The following is a 6167-nucleotide window of genomic DNA, read 5'->3' on the forward strand; positions in this document are numbered from 1 at the left end:
AGACACAGTAGGTCGGCAAACCTTTTACTGTTAATGAGGCCTTCAGGCTTCTTCAGACCAGCAGACAGTCAGAGCTCTGGGTTTGACCGACAGAGAGAGGAGTCAGGGCTGAAACATGTTTCAACAAAGATGCATGTAATCATCTTTGTGTAGGAGGGAGAAGAAGGTGTTGCCATCTAGGTATCAGTTTGTCCGTTGGTTGGTTCACCCCTTTGGTTCAGACTGAAACATCTCGTATATAAACTACTTTGATGATCCCCGCCACCAGCAGTTTGACATTTTTGTTTTTTAGTGAAATTACTTTTTTATGTATTGTCATGAATGGTACAGTCATGATTTGGGACACTCATGGTCCCCAGAGGATGGATGCTAATGACTTTGGTAATTCCCTGAATTTTACCTCTGGCGCTACCAGCAGGTCAAAGTTTTCACATATCCAGGAAAATGTATCAACATCTACTGGAGGTATTGGCACATATTTTGGTACAGACATCTGTACTTCTTAGGAGGTTTTGACATTTACATGCATCTTTGCAGAAGCTTAACTTCAGCTTCAGTCTTGTGGTGAAACTATAGCTCACACCAGAGCTGGCGTGCACACCTGTAAAATCTCAAGGACACAGAATCCATATCTGTAATCAAGCGCATCAAGCATGCATTGACTGGCTGGTTCTCCAGCAGTTGTGTTAACATGGAAGCAAAACAAAGACCCGAAAGGTGAAAGGATTATTTGCAAATTTAGGTTGAAAAGAGTTGTCTCTTTACAGATTTTTCTGTTTTTGTGTTGTCTGTTTTTGTAAATGTGCAGCACATAAGAACATTACATGAAAGTATGCTGGCACATGCCTTTGCGAATGTCTTCACACTTTGTCTGTGCATGTTTGAAGACTCACCGATGCAAAAGTATGTTCCAAGCTTAAGGCGTAGCATGTAGTTCAACATACAGCACACTGAAGGTGACACATATTCATTTGGACAGTGTGAGCTTTACAGTGAGATAGAGAAAGCCATGACTTGATTTCTGTGAAGGCGCCTAACTCAGCTGAGAGGAGGAGGAGGAGGAGGAGGAGAGTTCTGATCCAACAGTAAAGACAGCCTGAGAAGCCTCGAGCAGAGAGGAGAGAGAGGCTGACAGACGAGGACACAAAGGGAGTGAAAAGAAAGGCAGCGGCAGAAAGGGGATGAAAGGGAATATGAGAGAAAGCGGTAATGGCAGATTAGACGGGAACTGAGCAAGTGTAAAGGAGAGTGAAAGAAAATGAACGCAGGAAGGGGGAGTGATTTGTCTGGCTCAGATGGAGTCAATATTTGCTCCATTCCACCAATCCTGTGCCAGGGTCTGGATCAAAGCAAAGCATCAAAGTTTGTTCAAAAAAGGACGCAGAGAGCCAAAGGAGAAAACGGTGGACATCTTTACATTCTGATGTGGAAGTGGCTGGGAGAACCAAGAGGGATACTGTTTCACTAAAAGCATATTAGTTTGAAGTTAATTTATGTGAAATTGTAAGCATAGGTCATTGTTAAACCTCAGGCGGGAAGATCATTATGGATGAGAATAAAAACAAAAGCGAAACTTAGGGTTAAAAACGGGTAAAAGAGGGAGATAAGAGGATCGACGGGTGGATAGCTCTAATAAGGAGTTACAGTGGCCACTGGTGAGACAAGGACATGAGCAGGAGAGAGAGGTCGGCTCAGTTGGACCCTAATTGGCTGACGAAACAGCTGAAATAACCTTGGTCCAATTATCGCACAAAGAGCAATTGTTGCCCATTCAGAGAAGCCACTGGTCCACATATGTACACATAACAAGAACAAGCAACAGGATTTATGTCTGTGTGAACGGGCATGTATGGTATGGCTTGGCACAGTGCAGTCATGGTTGGCACAGGAGGCACTGGGCCACAAGAGATACAGCGGAACGACTCAGCTGGATAGTAAGCGCTTCAGTATATTTACGGTCGATTGGATATAAAGACTACTGTGAATTGTATAATAGCTTACATTTCAATTACCTGCTGCTGTTGATGAATTCCTGTCTTGTTCAGTCATGGAGCTCTTGGTCGTTACTTTTAGTTTACTGTGCAATATTGATGGATAGAAGTTCTGTTTAACTTAAGAGTCTACAGCCACGCTAGTGGCTCCATGAGGCTGTATTGTAAAGAAAACAAAAACTGTTAAATGGATAAACCAAAGTGTTGGACAAAGTTCACAAAGACCATGAATCTCAACAAATTGCATGGTAATCCATCCAACAGTTTTTGTGATATTTCACTCCGAACTACAAATGTCAAGCTGCTGGTAGTGTTGTAGTACTTGAGACTTGTATGGTCTTGGTCTCGTCTTGGACTCGACAGCATTTGTACTCAGCCTTGTCTCGGTCTCGGACATTAAGGACTCGGGATTATATTTCAAGACCATAACTTTGGGAATATCAATAAATTGCTTTTGCATTGTCTGATTTAACATCCTTTGATTGGATGTAAAACGTATTGCTTTAAATCCAACCAATAACCCTAATTAAAAATGTGTTACCGTTAATGACTGTCACCCCTCCCTGCGATGGCAAACATGGAAAAGGAGTGTTGAGTAAAGATGCTTATGTTGATTTCAGCTATTACTGTTTGTATGTGGGTGTTTTAATGGGAATGTGGATGTTTCAGATCAATATGAGAAGTACCTATGATGTCATTCCACATTTTATTATGTGTCATGTAATGTGGGGAACTGGTCTTGGTCTCGACTTGGTCTCAGCCCCTTAAACTCTTGGTCTTGTCTCGGTCTCGATAAACTCTGGTCTTGGTCTTGACTACAACACTAGCTGCTGGTGGCGCTAGATGAAAGTCTGTAAACTTCATTCTCCGCGAACCACCAATTTATGGTAATGCCTGTAATCCATCCCATAGCTGTCATAGACATTTCACATAAAAACACACGTATCACCCTCATGGCGGTGCTAAAGTAAAAGTCAGGGAATCACCAAAGTCACTAACATTCATTGTCCGGGGACCATGTATGTACAAAACGTCATGGCTTTCATGGTGCACCCAGTTTGTGAGTTATTTCAGTCTGGACCAAAGTGGTGGACATTGCCATCCTTTAAGCCACAGCACTACGGTGGCTTAAAATTGCAGAATAGACTTTATTTACATATATGAAAAAAGGCAACAGGCTTGAATGAGAAATAAGTTATTATTCCTTTCGCCACGTACACTATACTTAGAATTATTACCAGCAATTATACTGCTAGGGAAAGCTGGAAAGCTAGACTGGTCTGCTGAAGAAAATAGAGAAAACAGTTCTCTAAGGCTCTGTTGAAACGAGTACTCTGGTGATTTAGTGTTGCACTTCCATAAACTCACAAGCGACGGACTAAAAAAAGATATGGATAAAATCGATGCTGCAGTGCCAATGTCTTGACTTTTAGTACACATGGGTCGAGCTCCAAAGATGCAGGATCCTAAACTTGCCATAAAGTAACTCAGTAGCATCTTGCATTAGTCTTCCCCTGTTTCCTAAATGCCCACTTCTTTCAAACTCCACACCTTCAGTTTGTAACACAGGCTTTCTGTTAAAAACAGATCTGATCAGTTGCCTTTAACTCCCGTCAGAGCCACAGGGTAGGCTGAATGGTTCTTCTCATGACGAGTAAACTGAACGTTACGTGCAAAATCAGTGGAGTGCCCCTTTAACGTCTTATAGGGCCTTTATTCTAGCTTTATATTCATTAGTTAAAAAAAATAACAAAGCAAATCAATAGCTCCTTTCTATCTATTTACCTATAATAGTAAAAATCGTGCGGCATACCCAGGGCAGAAAAATACCAACTGTTGTGTGAAAGGGGCCCGAATCTCTACACAACAGAGATGCAAGACTGGATAATAATGCAGGAATCTGAGAGAGGCCCCTATCAGTTCAGTCGATACTGTGGCTGAATAGTGCATATTCCCACACAAATTTGCATTTAATCAAATTACTGAATAGCAAATGATACATAGTAAATTTGGGGAGTGCAGGGCCCCAAATGCCCAGGGGCCCTGGGGCAGCGGACTGGCTTGCTTGAATTGTAATCCAACCTCAATAGAAACAATTCTCCCTAAATATTATCTGAGGTCTGAACACTATGTGAAACTTGCTCTCTATTACAACTTCTGGAAGAGTAAAGAAAAAATAATTCATAATGCAGAGAATTTGCTTCATTTGTGCATACAGAAAAAATATTGTTCAACATAATACTTCAACATTTTGGGAGCTACGCTGGTTTGTTTTCTTGATAAAAGTTAGATGAGAAGGTTGATACCATTCATGTCTGTAATAACCCACCATGAAGCCACACCACCGTCAGTTTTACACTTTTTGGACAGCTTAATCAAACGAGATGCGTCTTAATTTGTGAGCTTAAGAAGAAAGAGCTAGGCTAGCCTTTTCCCCATTTCTAAATAAGACAAGCTAACTTTCTGCTGGTTTTAGGCTTTCATCTAATGGACAAATATGAGAGTATCAATCTTCTCATCTAAATCTCAATAAACAAGCAAATAATCGTATTTCCCCAAAATGTTGGACTAATCCTTTAACTGACAAGGCCATCAAATTTAGTTACATTCTCTTTAAGTAATGTTCTTGTTTATCTATCTGCAAGGTATCTGTAATATAAATATAATGTCTTTGATGCCAGATGCATTCTGTACTAAAACACACACACACACACACACACACACAGCTGGTCAAGCTGGTTTTTCTGTAAAGACAGTTATGCAACTACAAACAGACTCTCTACCACACATACTTAAGTTCAAAGATATTGAAAGAAATAATTATACATCAATCATGTGAGCGAGTATGAGTTGCATGATAAAACCCTACAACATTTCAAACATGCCCTGAGCCACATCTACGTCAAGGATTTGGCCGCGTACTCTGTTACCCTCCCCTCCTTTAGCCTTGTATGAACTGACTGGTCTGTCTTTCCTTCCCTCACCCAGGTTTAAGTTACAGCACCCTCCAAAAGCAGGAATCCTGAAAACAACCTGAGGTCACGGTCTGAGGTCAGCTTCTCCTCCTTCTTACTCCCCAAGGCTGCACTTGTTTCTGCACATCATACTGAGATGAGGAAAGGGACTGAAGGTTTGTACAACATGCACTGGATATACTACATGCACAGCAGAACATGCAGGGCTGAATTTCTGAATGAACAGGTTTACACAGTGGCTTCAATTACAGTTACAGCATAGTTGGAAAAGAAGCAATTGTTTGATCTACTGATTAACTTCATTACAAAAACAACTTCACAAATCAACTTGAGTCAACTTCCTACAATAACTGTTATCTTTAATAACTTCTGGTTTGCAAATAATCTAATATTTAGTCCATGACTGAGCAGTGATAGAGGTACATGCTTGAAACTTTCCAGTAAATATCACATCCAAAATGTTTTTTGTAAACAAAAGCAAAACTGAATCAACTGTTGCAGCTACCACTTGTAAGTTTTATACAGTTAACTTGCATATTGGAAGTCTTTGAGTCTGGATTTATGACCCACCCTCCAGTTTTCTGTCATTTTCTCTTTACTGCCCCATTATTTCTTGAGCCTGCCTTGGCTCTTTTGCGCCCTGCAAGATTCAAACAACACATGCAGCAGTATGGGATATCAGAGCATGGGCGTCTTCCACGTGGGTTGGCACAAAGTCATGCAAGCAAATTCAAAACTGATGCTTGCCTCCCGAGCCTTCCTTTCTTCACTCCCGCTTATAAAAAAAACATTTCACAGTGAGTTACTGCAGGATGAGAATGGTAAATGTAAATATCTGTAAGTTTACAAAGGTGTTGATTTATTCTCCTCGCGTCTAACTTGGCCAACATGACCTCTGACTTTCCCCTGAACCCATAAACTCCTCCCTTTCTGAGAGGGATTCAACAGGTTGGCTAGAACAATAAACCAAATGCCTCTTTCACACAGAGGCTCCTGATTGAAGAAAGCGTCTCTGTCTGCTCTCTCTTCTCTCTAGGTATCCCGCTCTGATGATAGGAAATCAGGTCAGCAGTGTGTTGAGCATAGCAGACATACTTGGGAGCAGACTGAGGCCAGACAGAGACTGTACACTACTGTGCTGTGTTATGAGTTATCTGTGTGTCTTTGTGAGTGTGACTCCCCCGGCCTGGCACAGTCACCA

The sequence above is a fragment of the Micropterus salmoides genome, unplaced genomic scaffold, assembly GCF_014851395.1.
Source record: "Micropterus salmoides isolate LMB-PRFRI ecotype aquatic unplaced genomic scaffold, ASM1485139v1 Ms_hic_scaffold_11, whole genome shotgun sequence".
Lineage (NCBI taxonomy): Eukaryota > Metazoa > Chordata > Actinopteri > Centrarchiformes > Centrarchidae > Micropterus > Micropterus salmoides.